Here is a 15,265-nt window from a genome sequence, read left to right as displayed (position 1 = left end):
GAGGGCAGCTGGGCCTGGTACTTTAAGCTACTTTAAGCTACTACATGTAGCTTAAAGCATCTCTCTGCAGCCTTTGGGCAGCTCTCTACCCTCAGAAGCTACTTTACCAGGGTCTAGCTTTGCAGCCCTCTTCCTGGTCTCAGTCTTACACGATTCTCTGAAGAATCGGCCTCGTCCTGAAGGAAAAAGGGCTCGTACCACATCCCCGAGGGGTCAGCCTCCCTGGGCCGGGCTATGGAGGGGGTGCATCCCTGAAATCTCTCCCTCGGAGAAGAACACCTCATAAAAAGCTCAGCACAGATCTGGGCCTCTGCCGCAGAGGGCTGATTAATGCTGGAGTTGTACACACTGAGCTGGCTCCAAGTGACGTTACCTGATCTCTAAGTAATACAGAGCTTTTAAGCCTCTGGCTTTTGTCCGAGGCACTGTGGCCACCTGATCTGCGGCAGGCTGAAGATTCTTGGCCTCAGGCCAAGCCAGCCTCCAAGCAACGATCCTTTCTCGGGGCAGAGGTTTTGACTGTCTATCAAAACTTTAAAGGTCGTGGTTCCTAAACTCCAACACGCAAAAACACTACCCGGAGTGCCTTCTGAAAGCACAGATGGCTGGGCCTGACCTGCAGAGATTCAGACTCGGTAGGTGTAGGGTGGGGGGGGGGGGTGTCAGGAATCTGCATTTGGAACAAGTACCTTCGTGACGCTTTTGACAAGTGTCAAAACTGGGGAGAGGGAAGATCGAGCATTGATTTACTCAGGAAACACAGCAGCCCTGGGAAGGAGGTAATCTTATTTTCATTATTCTCCAGTTATAGATGGATAAACTTAGGCTCAAAGGATTTAACTAAACTTCCCCAACTCTCAGAACGAGTAAATGATAAAGCTAGGATTCTAATCCACTTATGTACAGCTTGTGCTGCTGTCTGAGATCTGGAGAAAGAATAGGGGATCTAGCTGACCGCATACATAGGCAGGCTCATCTGAGCCCCCCCCCCGCCCCAGCCCCGGGATAAACCCTCCGCAGCCAGGCCAATGGTATCAGCTAGGAACAGGCTAGGTTATGCCGTAGTAACAAATGAGCCGTTGAGTTCATTTCTTGCTCACACTACATGGCCGTTCAGACCAGCAGGGGGCTCCATTCGTTATAGTGACTCAGGGATCCAGGCTCTGGTAGAAGCTCCATGTTGACGTGTGTTTCCGCGATTGCAGGGGTAGAGAAAGAGGGCCCTGGCTCTTGAACGATGCATTTCTGTCTGGAAGTGAATGGTGCCACGTCGGCTCAAATGTCATTGGCCAAGTAAGTCCCATAGCCACGCCTGACTTCATCGGGGTGCAGAAATGTAAACGAGAATCTAGTCCATCGCACCAAAATCCACTCATAAGAGCCTGAATGTGCCTTCTTTTCTCATGTCTTTGCCTGTGCTGTTCCATCTGTTTCATGTGTCCTATCCGTGCTTCTCAGCCAGGCTAATGCAACTCCGTGTTTAATTCTGGACTCCCCTGCCACCAGCTCTGGGCAGCCTTTCCCAATCTGCCCCAGTCTCCAGGCCACCCTGAGGGCCCCGGGCTGATCTCTGTGAGGACGCATGTCACGGTGCATGGCAACTGTCAGTTTGTCTGTCCCCCCTGCCCACTGGACCATGGGCTCCTGGGAGATGGGAGCATGTAGTGGTGACAGGCCTTGTGGCTCTAGCCCCCGGGAGGCAGGAGACGAGCAGGTGCTCGGGGGCAAATAGAGCGACGAAGAGCTGGATTTTGGAGCTTACAGGAGTGGCCCCTCTTCTTTTCCCACAGGAACAGGGTATGTATGGACTTTAGAAAATGGGGAAGAGGAAGGCAAGAATTCTATGACTTCAGGATGAGCCAACTGCAGATAGAAGAAACCCCCCCTGAGAAGGGGGCTTTTTCCAAAGCTTCATTGCCCCATCATGGAAAGACTCACCTCAAACCCGGGTTAGTCACTGCCCGGAGCTGCTGTGTCACCGTGGGGTGAGTTTCAAGAGACCAAGAAGAGGACATTCTGCAGCTGGGGGGAAAATCCTTGCTGTCCCCGCTCTGGGGGCCCTGGGACCCGTTAGAGATGATTGTTAGCAAAGGGGCAGGTGTTAGTGGTCCCTTCAGAGGAGCTTTGCCTGAGTCCTGTCACTCCCTTGTCTTTGGGGTCTGGGGAAGGAGATCAAGGCCTCCCCAGCACGGGTATTAGCCTGACTCTGGTGGGGGCCCCCGCAAGGTCTGGGTCACTTGTTGGGTGTCCACGCCTGGAGTGACTGCGGAAGGGAGGCCAAGAGGCTGGGAATAAAACACCTGTAGTGTTGAGCTGCACAAGTCAGGATCCATCACCGTCAGCTGGACTTCTGGGGGCTCTATCTTCCCCACCCCCCATTCCCACCTCACACCTTGGGCTCTGGGGGATGAACCATTTTCAGTGCTTGGCATACCCCGAGCTCTCTCACTTCTGGGCCTGTGTGGGCATTAACCCTGACACAAGTTTCAGTCTCTTCACTGCATTTTTCACAAGAAGTTAAACTCTTCAAGTGTTTTTTCTCTTTGTGGTGTGGCTTTTCCTGAAGTTTGAGTTTCTAGGCCTGGGTCCCCTTGTGCCATGCCCAGCACTCAACTCAGCTCACCCTTCCTTGCCCTTTGCCTCCCTCTCCACCTGGATCCCCTGGGAGCTCCCAGCCCCTCCCTCCGTCACACACAGTCCTCCCCCTTCCTTTATTTATTTTTTAAAGTTTATTTATTTACTTTGAGAGAATTTTTTTTTAAGTTTTTATTTATTTTTGAGACAGAGAGAGACATAGCATGAGCAGGGGAGGAGCAGAGAGAGAGGGAGACACAGAATCTGAAGCAGGCTTCGAGCTATCAGCACAGAGCCAGATGCAGGGCTCGAACTCAAGAAGTGTGAGATCATGACCTGAGCCGAAGTCGGACGCCCAACCGACTGAGCCACCCAGGCACCCCAATATTTATTTACTTTGAGAAAAACACAGCACAGAGTGACTGGAGCGCATGAAACACCGTGAGATCACAACCTGAGCAGAAATCAAGAGTTGGATGCTTAACGAGCTGAGCCACCCAGGCGCCCCCTCCCCCTTCCTTTAAAGCCTCAGGGCTGCAGCATGCCTTGGACTTGGAGGGCTTTTGCCCCAGTTCAAGGCCAAATCAATTCCTTGTAAAGAGAATGACTCTCTCTCAATAATACTCTCCCTGCTCAGCTGCTGAGACGACATCTTCCCCTTCTAGGCCTTTCCTTAGCCTGAACACAGGGGCCCACTGGGCCTTGTTAGGCCCCGCCCCTTTGGTCTCAGCTGGCCTGACTGCCTACAGTTTGCGCTTTGAAAGAACGGACTGTTCCTTCCATTTTCAGCAATCTTGCGAGCTGGGTTGTTAAACACGGACATTATTAAGAATTCACATATGGTAACACATACTACACATTCACCATTTCCTAATTGCTTTAGCACCTTTTGCTTTTGCCAATGCTCTTGAAGTTATGTCTCATGCATCTCCATGGTGAAAATACCATATACTTGGTAGGCGACTGGGCACCTCTTCCCGAATCTTCGTTTAGTATATTACACCGGGTCTTAGTCTGTCTGGGCAGCTATAATAAGATCCATCAGACTGGGTCGTTTAAAAATAACGGAAATATATTTCTCACAGTTCTGGAGACTAGAAGTCCAAGATCAAGGCACCAACCTGGTTGTCTTCTGGTGAGGGCCCCCTTCCTGGTTTAGAGTCAGTGCCTTCTTTCTCCTACGTCCTCACAGGGTAGAGGGGGCAAGGGATCCCTCAGGAGCCTCTGGGTAAAGGCACTAATCCTATTCCTGAGGGTTCCACCTTCATGACCTAACCACCTCCCAAAGGCCCCCCCCCCCCCGTCCTAATACAGTCAATTTGGGGCTTAGAATTTCAACATATGAATTTTGGGGGGGACACGAATATTCAGACCAGAGCACACTGACAGCTTGAAATCAGCCTTTGTGTGTATATTTACACCACGAAAAACAGCAAATACTCTAAATGGGGGATTGTTGATTATCCAAATGTAAGGACGTGATGGAGAAAATGCAGATTAAACTTGAAAGGGTGTTTGTAGCCATTGCACTGTGAGTTGCACAAAAAAATTGAGGAGATATTCATTTGGTACTTATTTATTTTTAAATGTTTATTTATTTTTGAGAGAGAGAGAGACAGCGAGTGAGAACACAAGCAGGGGAGGGGCAGAGAGAGGGAGGCACAGAATCCGAAGCAGGCTCCAGGCTCTGAGCTGTCGGCACAGAGCCCGACGCGGGGCTCCAACTCACGAACCGTGAGATGGTGACCCGAGCCGAGGTCAGACGCTCAAGCGACTGAGCCACCCAGGCGCCCCACCATTTGGTAATTTAAAAACTACCATCCAGTTCGGCAAAGAAGTTGTTCCCGTCACTGACAAATAGGTGAAATCCCAACATACCTTTTTATCTCAGTTCTGTCTTTCTTATTAGCATAAACAAGAATATCAGCAAATACTCTGTTGGAACCACACCTGTTCATCAGTTCCAACGATAGATTGGCTCCAGACCCCAGTGTTAGCAAAAATCAACAAAAGCATTCTGGGAAAACCCATTTTGGTTGTATGAAGCTTACAATAAAGAGTACGGTATGTTTTGTTATTATTGGCATATTGTGTGCTGTGCATCCTTTATAGCAGTAAAATTCATAAACCCACGCATAGTTTTCCAGAGAGCCAGTCGTCAAACATTTGCCAGCACACCCGGCCCAGTGTCTCCTGTTCCGCCCCCATCGCCGAACTTACCTGCTGTGCTCACGTGGCCCGTTTGCTCGTCTGTATCCCCTCGGGCCTGGGGGCTCTGTGGTGGGGATGGTCGTCCCCTTCACATGTGGCTACTCAAGTCCTAGTCAGGACTCAGTGCTCAGCAGTCACTCAATACATTCCTGTTGCACGAATACGCGACCACAAAAGCACTTCTGGGACCTAATGGGAGGTAATGGTTCTTGTCCCCGTGTCAGCCTGTGAAGTGGGGGTGCGCATTTCACCATGGAGTCTCGCGTGTCCGATCCTACGGTGGGCAGCCAGCACATGCTTTCCCTTCTCGCTGCCTCTCGATCCCGATCCAGAGAGTGGCCCTGTGCTGAGTGGGTTCCCTGAAGCGTCCCTCCTGCAGCCAAATGGCACCGAGGCCAATGGGGATGTGAGGAGAATTCCGGATGCCAGGAATATACAGGTGGATCGGAGCAGGATACAGTGGTCACGGGGTCAAGCTGCAAGCTTTGAGGGCTGAGGGCAGATCTCATTCCTGTCTCATCCCTAGGACCTGTCCTGACGAGAGCCAACGTGGTCCTACATGACGGAGCGCGCTCCTCCCTCTGCTTACCTCCTCCGACCTCGTCTCCTCGTATTCTCCTTTCTGCCCCAGACATACTGACTCAGGGCTCCCTCCTGCATCACATGTCCCCACGCCTCAGGGCTTCTGCACCTACTGTTCCTGGCCTGCTCTTCCCCAGAAACCCACATGGCTTTCGATGAAGTCGGGTCCCTGTCCGTATCTCACCCGATCAAGAAGGCCTTCATGACCAGTGTGGCCTTCATTGTGCTGTGTCTGCCTTAGCTTGCTTAGCTTTTCTTCCTGGGCCTTTCCCCCCCGGGGGAGCACGCCCTTGGTTATTTTTGGCCTCCCCTCTCTCAGCTGTAAACTCTGTGCCGCAGGATTCTTTCTGTTCTGTTCCTGACTTTACCCCCAGGATCTCGCCCGGTGTAAGTGGATGTATCGTCATCCCTGAAGCAATGTCTGCTGACCGGCTCTGCCTACAACAATACAGGGGCTGTGGTCAGAGAGACCTAGATACCAAATCCAGCTCCCTGCTCTCCTGGCCAATTTGGTCCTAGTCCATCTTCTGGCACCGGTAATCTGAAAACCTCGATATTTTTCTTATTTCTCTGGGGTTACCGGCCCAATGGGAAGTGTCCCCTCTTCTCCAGGGGCGCCTGAAACCCCCTGGTCACAGCGCGCGCGAATGGCACGACTGGGCAGGCTGGGCAACCCAGGCGACCCCCGAGGCCGAGGGTGCAAGTTGGCCGGCCACACCCGACCTGGAGGAGCGTTCTGGCTGGCACTCAGATGCTTTCATCTAACTAAGATGAAATGAATCCAACATTCAGAAACCGAGACATTTCACAAAACAGCCAGAAGACGCGGCCGGCCGTGGTGGGTCCCGCATTCAGGCACGGCACAGCTGCCCCCCCCCCACCCGCCCCCCCACCCAGAGCTGAAAAGCTGGCCCTGTTTTTGCTAATCCTCCCCCCCCCCCCCCCGCCATCTGCCACAGCCCTCACCGCTCTTGCAACATTTGCTCCTGTGCCGCCTGAAACAGTGCGTGCTTCGCTTCACACTAGCTGTGGCACTTGAGCGAGGCTCTGAACTTCCCAACACTCCGTCTGCGAGATCGAGTTCCCAGTTACCCTCCCCCTCCCAACCCCAGTCCATGGGAGATTCCTTGGGGAGCAGAAGCACTCCGGCCGGCCGCAGGACCCCTTCCCTCCCCACCCCGTCCTTTTCTCTTAGCTCCCCTTCTCAGAGGCTACCCTTTGGGTCCGTGGAAGCTGCTATCTAGCCGGCCCAGGTGGGTCCTCCCTCAGCAGCTGGACCTGCCTTCCCAGGCGGGGAGAGCTGCAGACGGCCACTCGCTGCTGCTGCTGCTGCTGCACCTGCATCGGTGTGAGAGGTGGCCACCCACCCGGGAAGGATGCACGCGTCAGGGTGAAGGGGTGACAGGATGTAGGAGGGTGCCGGGTCCGGCAGGGCTTGGCCTCAGAACAACTAAAGAGGAGATTTCAGCCACCAGATGCGCAGTTGCCACGGGAGAGCCTTCCTCTTCCCATCCTAAGTGTCTCGTTCTAGAACCAGGGGTCACGGCAACTGCTGGCGAAGGCAGCTGGGTTTGCTCAGCTTTGCGGGGAAAAGGTACTTCTTCCGTCCTGGGGCTTTTAAGCTAGTACACCTTTTAAAATGTTTCAAACTTTCATGGCTTCTTTGACATACGGTGTTCCTCTCACTCCAAAATGAAATGCACTTCCAATGGATTTCCCAAGATTTTCTTTATTTTGATTACAAAAGCAATCCGTTCATGGTTTTTATAGAAAAACTGGGGAAATGTATACAGATGCAGAAGGAAATGAAAACCTCCTATAATTACTGTTACTCTTTTGGTTTATGTCACTCTAGACTGCTCGCCCGTATACTTCCAATCATATACATATATATGTATGTACGTATCTTCCATATATGATGTCAGAATCTTATTTTAAACACTGTTTATAACACACAGCATAAGGCTTGGGAAACAGTAGACAATAAATATCGCCACTGCTAATAAGTATCATTTATCGAGTGCTGGCAATATGCCAGGCATGATGTTAGGCGTTGTATCTTTTTTGTTTTAATCTTTTAAAATCTTTATTTATTTTTGAGACAGAGACAGCGTGTGAGCAGGGAAGGAGCAGAGAGAGAAGGAGACCCAGAATAGGAAGCAGGCTCTGGGCTCCGAGCTGTCAGCACAGAGCCCGACATGGGGCTCGAACTCACAAACCGTGAGATCATAACCTGAGCCGAAGTCGGACGCTTAACTGACTGAGGCACCCAGGCGCCCCTGATGTTAGGCGTTTTATATGCTATCTCACCTAGTCCGCATAACAGCCTTAGGGTGCGCAAGCCATCTTACCCATGTTTTACAGGGCTTGAGGCCCAGAGAGATTAGGTTACTCATCAAAAATTACAAAGGTTGTCAACGAGATGGACAAATACCCCTTTGTGCGTTTTTGTATCAACAAAGGGCACCTTTGCAGCTTTAAGTTTTTCAAAAATTGAAGAAGAGCCTTACTGTCCACTCAGGTGCAAACCGTCACTGAGAATGAGGCAAGCTCAGGTTCTGGCCTCGGGGGGCAGGAAATCTGGCTTTGCAACTGACCAGTTGCGTGATCTGGAGCAAGTCACTTAGCCTCCCTGACCCTCAGTTTCCTCATCCACAAAATGGGATTCGTGGAGAGAAGGGTTGGCACTGTGCCCGGGGATATGGCGGTGTTTGAAACGATCAACAAAAGTTGGTGGCGGTCGGAAAACGTCAAGGAACCGCAACAGTGCGTGATACAAAGCGTGCTCTCCAAAGGCTCAGCCGTCATATTTCATGGTGATTCTTGCCAGTGTGGACCTGGTGGGATACGACCTTGGTCATTTGTGAGTCCCCGTGAGGCTGTGCTTCCTTCCCGGGGCGGATTACTGAGCTGCAAAAAGACTGCTTATCAATTCGTATTTGAAAGACAGCTCATCATCCACAGTATCTGAATGTACCCAACTCCTAAAATGGTACCTTTGTGTTTCTAGAATCTTTGTGGCTCAAATAAAAATCAGGGGTGGGGGGTGGGGTGGAGAATGGATATGCACAAGTTATCTGAATTAGCTTGAATGGCATGGCAATTAGGGGTCTCCCGGTTCTCCCCCTTCCCTGGGGCACATTAACTTCTGTGAGCCTCAGTTTTTCCCAGTGTCAGGCGGGAGTGGTAATACCTCCCTCCTCGGGATAGCGTGACGGTGACAAAAAAACGGTATGTGTGAAGGTGTCAGCTCAGGATCTCAGTCATAATAAACAATACCCTTTCTGAGGCCATATATGTGTGGTGGTCGGGAACACAGGCTTTGAGGTTAGAGTTAGAACCCTGGGCCCGCCATTCACCAGCTCTGTCACCTTGGGCAAGTTATTTGGCCTCTCGGAGCCTATCTCATGAGGTTTGTAACGACCAAGCGCTAATATATGTGCTACTTGGCCCCGAGCGGGCATCCGACATCAGATATTACAACGAGGCCCTCCTTGCTTTCTCCTGGTCACATTACTCCTTTGCCTCTTTGATCCTCGCAAAGCCTGAACCGCGTAATGTGGCACTTGATGACATGCTGCCTCTGCGTCCCCTGGTTTTTTTCCTCACGTGCTTCGCTCTGTATTTTTTCCACGGGGCTCAGCCCCTTGAGGGCACCATCGGGGACATAGACTTCTTTAGTATGCCTTCCAAGGACTCATGTATGTGCATGCCCGATAAATCTTCGCTGCCTTGAATTGCATCTGACTGATGGCTCTTTCCCTGTTGGTTTCTCAAGGTTTCGCCCAGATTGAGCTGAAACCCTTGGGAAAAATTGCAGCAGCCTGTCCGGGTCCCCAGAGACCCGAGCATTTGGCTCTGCTGCAAATGACAAATGGAGAAGCTGAAGGGCCTCAGTGCCCCCGCAGGCATCTGACAGCTAAGGAGAGGGGCCCCTCAGCACCCCCCCCCCCCCCCCGTCGGCCCTCCCAGCCACCTGACTCAATAGCAGCGCCCCGTGGCTTTTGCAGGACAGCTGTGGCCTTAAATGGCACCAGAGCATCAGATGCTTCCCTTATTTACATAGCTTCTGTTTTACAGCCTTCAGCCAGTCTTTCTACGGTCCTGGAAGGTAATAGGGAGGAAAAGTTAAACATGAAGGAAGTGAGGGAGGGGCAGAGTCAGGATCTGGCTTTCGATTTTTCGACATGCGTGTTTAGTTTCCCCAGCTGAGTATGTCACTAAAACGGGGAGCTTTCACCCTCCTAGTGCCTCGGTTATTTCTAATAGTTCACTACGAGAAGAGGGCCTAAAGACTCATTTAAGTAAAAGAGTTGACCTTTGGTGTAGGGCAGCCTTGAGGAGTGGATGTGCCAATTTGTCTGTCTAAAGTTTCCTGGGGGGGGGGGGTGCCTGAGTGCACTCAACTTCGGCTCAGGTCATGATCTGGTGGTTTTGTGAGTTCGAGCCCCGAGTCAGGCTCTCTGCTCTCTGTTGCACCTTCAGATCCTCTGTCCCTCTCTCTCTGCCCCTCCCCCACCTGCTCTCTCTCTCTCTCTCTCTCTCTCTCAAAAATAAACATTAAAAAAAAAAAGTTTCCTGGGAGCATAGTTTCGTGATTCAATGCTGTTTATGAGCATTGGGCTGCTTTTTATTCATTTTTTACTTATTTTTACGAAGTGTTTATTTATTTTTGAGAGAGAGCATGTGCACGTGCAGGGGAAGGGCAGAGCGAGGGGGAGACAGAGGATCCTAAGCAGGCTCCCAGATATCAGCGCTGTCGGTGTAGAGCCTGACGTGGGGGCTCAAACTCATGAACCATGAGACCATGACCTGAGCTGAAGTCAAGAGTTGGATGCTTAATTGACCGAGCCACTCAGGAGGCCCACGGGCGGCTTTTTAGAACCCAATTCTTTTGCTTGTTTGATTTTAGGGGCTGTAGAATCATTCATTCATTCATTCGACAAATATTTTTTGAGCTATGTGCTAGGTCCCATGAATACAAAGTTTACTACTGGGTGAATATGGGTTAAATGTCCTACATGCGAGCCCTGCATCAGGTGCTGGGGAGATGGCTGTGGCCAAGACAGGCATGGGCCCTAGCTTCACCGGCCAGTGGGGAAGACGAGGCAACTAACATACGGCGCCAAGTGCCATTTCATAGGGTGGTAAAGAAGTTCTCAGTAAGAGTCCCGTACCTAGACTTGGAGGTTCAAGGAGGAAGTGACGATTAAGCTAAGCCTGATAGAAAAACGGAAGTTGGCCAGGTGTGGAGGTGAAGGGGAGGAGAGGTACAGGGTGAAGTTTAGATGTGTGGGTTCAGTGACTGATGGAGAGTGGCCCCATCCACCTGCTAGGGATAACAGGAGGAGGAAGTTTTGGGGCAAGAGAACATGTTCAGTTTGGGATTCACTGAATTTTGGGGGCCTAGTACCTCCAAGGGGAGAAGTTCAGGGGGCATCTGGACCTGTATCTATGGCTCTGGTGCTTAAGAGAATCTGGCTCATGAAAATAATTTGGGAGTCATGAGTATACAGATGGTATTTGAAGTCATGATGATGGAACGTCGAATAAAGAATGATCTCTGTCCTTGGAGCGCTTGGGCGCCTCAGTCGGGTAAGTGTTCAACTCTTGATTTTGGCTCAGGTCATGATCTCACAGCTCATGGGATTGACCTCATGTTGGGCCCTTTGGTGATAGCTTGGAGCCTGCTTGGGATTCTCTCTCTCCCTCTCTCTTCCCCCCTCCCCTGCTCACATACTCTCTCTCTCTCTCTCAAAATGAATAAATAAGCATAAAAAAAAAATCTCTGCTCTTGAGTACCTAAAAGTCTAAAAGTCTAAGCCAGGCATATAAGCAAATATTGGAATTCAGGGTAAATGGTATAACACAGAGGCATGTACAAGGTTCAGTAGGGGCTCAAAGCCTGGGAACATCACAGAAAGCTTGACAGAAGAGGGGCCAAGGCTAAGTAAGAGGTAGGTGGGTCAGGAAAGGGTGCTTCAGATGGAAGGAACAGCATGTGCAAAGCCATGGAGATATAAAAGCAGCACTGCCCAGCCAAGGAAGTCCTTGGGGCATTTTCTGGAGCATTTCAGTGTGCTCATCTGAGAGAGAAGGCAGCAGATCCATGAAGCCTTTGAGGAAACACCTGTTGCCAACATGCAGGCAGTGCGTGCTAAGGGCAAGAGGCAGATTTTACACAGTTGAAGTGTCCATGATAAGATGACATCTTTTCAAATGTTTAAGATTTTTTTTTTATCATGGAAGTTTTCAAATATATCAAAAAAGTAGAGAAAATAATGCTACGAACCCACATGTATTCATCACCCTGCTTCAAGAATTATTAGCATTCTGCCTTTCTTTATTTACTCATTTCTCTCTCTTTTGATTACCAGAGCACTATTTTTTTTTTTTAACTTTCTATGAAGGAGAAAGTAGACAATGGGGTATATAACGAACCCTCATGGACCCATCAGGGAATCTCAGGAAACTTCAGCTGGAGGTTATTCCCTCCTATGCGTGCCCTCACCAGCTTGCTCCCCTCCCTCCCGTCGAACATTTCATCTGCAAATACTTCAACAAATATATCTCCAATAGATAGTGACTTAAAAATAGAACTGCATTATCATTATCATACCCAACAAAATGAACATTAATTCATAAGGTGACATTTAAAAATTTTTTAAAATGTTTTTATTCATTTTTGAGAGAGAGAGAGTGAGAGCGAGCGAGTAGGGGAGGGGCAGAGAAAGGGCAGGGCACAGAATCTGAAGCAGGCTCCAGGCTCCAGGCTCTGAGCTGTCAGCACAGAGCCCAATGAGGGGCTCAAGTCCACGAACTGTGAGATCATGACCTGAGATCATGACCTGAAGCCGAAGTCAGATGCTTAATCAGCTGAGCCACCCAGGTGCCCCATCAGGTGATATTTGAAAACATTGGTGGGGGAGGTGTTTGGTAAAGCCAGAAAATCCTATGACCATTCAGAGGTGTACTTCAGATAGCAGTTCTGGATGTTCAGGTTGGGCTAGGCCAGATTCCTTTACTTTCTAAAAGTTTATTTGTTTATTTTGAGAGAGAGAGGCTGAAAGAGGGAGAGAAAATCCCAAGCAGGCTCTGCGACCTGGGCTCTGACTCACAAACCGTGAGATCATGACATCACTGATCTCAAATCAAGTCTGAAGCTTAACCCACCGAGCCACCCAGGCACCCCTAGACCAGATTCCTTAAAAAAGACCACATGGGTTGGGGTGCCTGGGTGGCTTAGTTGGCTAAGCGTCGGACTTCGGCTCAGGTCGTGATCTCACGGTTCATGGGCTCGAGCCCTGCATCGGGCTCTGTGCTGACCGCTCGGAGCCTGGAGCCTGCTTCACATTCTGTGTCTCCCTCGCTCTCTGCCCCTCCCCTGCTCATGCTCTGTCTCTCTCTGTCTCAAAAATAAATAAAAACATAAAAAAGAAAAAAAAAAGACCACATGGGCCAAGCCAAGTGGAGAAGGAGCTAGAGTGAAGGCCGGGAGAAGCTCTGGGGGGACCAAGGGAGCCTTCTCAGGTCTTCTGGGCGTTTCTGGCAGGCAGCAGGCAGCCAGCCAAAGGAGAGCAAGCCAGAAGAAGGGATAGGGCAGGGAACGGAGACCGAAGGAGGTGGGAGCAGAGGGACTGATATTGAGAAAGAAAAAGAGGAAGGGGAGGGCAAAAATGATCGCAGGTTTCCAGGAGAGGGGCGCCCCCAAACCTGCCTGGCCCCCTGCTCACCCCTTCATTGAGTTACTGTTGGTGGAGCGAGGGTAGGGGCAGGTATGCAGGCGGCCGTATTTACAAGGAAAGAGGGCGGTACCAAACACAGAGGGGCAGGGCTCCGGCAGTGAGGGTAGGGCAAGCTCCTTCCCGACCTTGGCAGAGTCGGGCAGGTGGGGGGGGGGCGTCTGCAGGATGGCATCCGCCAAAGCAGGGGAGAAGGAAGGCCGCAGAAACGCAGGGGTTGGTCCTCGCGTGGGAGGGGTACTGCGGGGCACCAGTCTCCCCAGCCTTGGGTCTGCGCGGGGCTCCGGCCTGTGCCCAGGGTCGGGTGGGAACCGCGCTCCTGCGCCCTGTAGCGGGCGGAGAGCGGCTTCCCGGTTTTGCCTACCCGCACCCCTGCTGGGCGGCGGGGGCAGCTCGGGGATGACCTGGGGAAGCAGCGGGTCCTGGGGTTCGGTAAATCGGTGAATGGCGGGAAGAGTGGCGGAGCCTCCGGGGTGGGGGCAGGGCCTGGCCCGGGGCGCAGGGCGCAGGGCGAGGCTGCCGAGGGTGCGGTCCTGCCCGACTTCCTCCCAGCTGGGAGCGCTGCGAGTGAAATCCCCGGTGGGAAGGCGAACGTCGAGGCCCGAGAATGTGTTTCTCGAGGTCTTTGGCGGGAAGGGTGATCGCGATCGGGGCTGGCCAGCCGGTACCCCGACTGCTCTGACCCGCTCCAAGCACCGCCCCCCCACCCAAAACCAGCGCCCGCAATTCCTGATGAAGTCCTGGGCCCTCCCCCTGCTTCCCGAGGGGGCTTTCTAGATCCATCTGCACCCATCCTCCAATCCAGGGGGAAAGCGCCCAGAGCCCCGACCTGCGACTCTGTTCCTCTCCCAGACATCACAGTTGTTTAATGGCCAGTCAGCCTGTTGCCGCTGCCCGAGCGCACATTTGCAGGGCGCTTCCTTCCGGGACGTCGCAGGATGGATTGCAAGAGGGCCTGTGGTCCAGTGAGGACCCTGATGCGGGGAAATCTCTTTCTGCCCTTTCGTACTAGACAAGGCACGGGCTGGAGGTGAGCCGCATTGGTTAGAATCAGCAGGACAGGTGGCCACATGAAGCCAGGGGCGGTCCAGGGCCGTGGGGTCCCATCAGCTAGCTGATGTTGGTGAGCACACAGCAAAAGGGATGTATAGACTGAATAGACCGGATCTGAGGACTTGTCTTCATCAGCGAATAGGAATAATGAACACATTGAATTCTTCTCACGTGATGAGTGGACACTGTTCTTAGCATTGTTCTAATGCTTCTCATGCGTGTTCTAAACATGCATAATCTAATTTCATGACATTATTCCTGATGAAGAATCTGAGCCACTAAGAGATGACATCACTTGGCCAAGGTCACACAACTTCTGGGGCCAATGTTCTGTTTTGCCTTTGTGAAGAAGAGGGAACACGCATTGCACTTTTCTGCAGGAAAAACAAGCTGATGTCAGGGATTCTTTTAGAAAAGCAACTTTCAGGGCCATTGCTGAGATCACCACCCATTCAGCAAATGTCCCAAATGCTGAATGCACTTCTGTGTCTCAGCCCCGTGGCATTACTGGTGTTCATCACGACCGCCTTCGACTACCCAGGAAAGGTTAATTTATATTTTGTAAGCTCTGCTTAATGAGGCAGGGGGAGTGAGTAACGAGCTTGAAAAAGATCTCTATCAGAACCAAATTACGGAAGTTAAGCAGTTAAATGAATTAACCCCTCCACCCGAAAAGCTCGGCTAACCCGGTGACGCTTTCTGGAGGACCCTCAGCTTCAGATGTTGTCCCTTCTGGACGGACTGTGGTCACGGGCCACCGGTGTTGCTCCTTCATCTGCACGTCAGGAATGAGCAGTGTCTCACCATTCTCTCCCTGGCAAGTACTCCCAGGAGATGGCGGGGATCACGCGGTCAAGTTCTCTTTCTTCCCCTGGCCTCGGTCTGAAATTCCCCAAACGTTTGGGGCCCTGCAATGCTGGGCAGCAGGCAGTTTCCCCAGCAGTTGCCCTGGCATCTTGCCCCCTTCGCACAAAGCAATCACTGTTGCAGAAAATGAGGGTCCTGTGACCGTTTGGCACCAACCCCCGCCTGGCATTCGCGTGGGAGAAGGAAATGTCTGTCTCTCTGACAATAGATTCTGATCACAACCCGGGCCCCTTTGA

Source organism: Lynx rufus, unplaced genomic scaffold (genome assembly GCF_022079265.1).
Source record: "Lynx rufus isolate CCGP_SWC_20201006 ecotype Redwood Valley unplaced genomic scaffold, mLynRuf1.p SCAF_17, whole genome shotgun sequence".
NCBI classification, from domain to species: domain Eukaryota; kingdom Metazoa; phylum Chordata; class Mammalia; order Carnivora; family Felidae; genus Lynx; species Lynx rufus.
Note: the sequence above shows the minus strand (reverse complement) of the source record.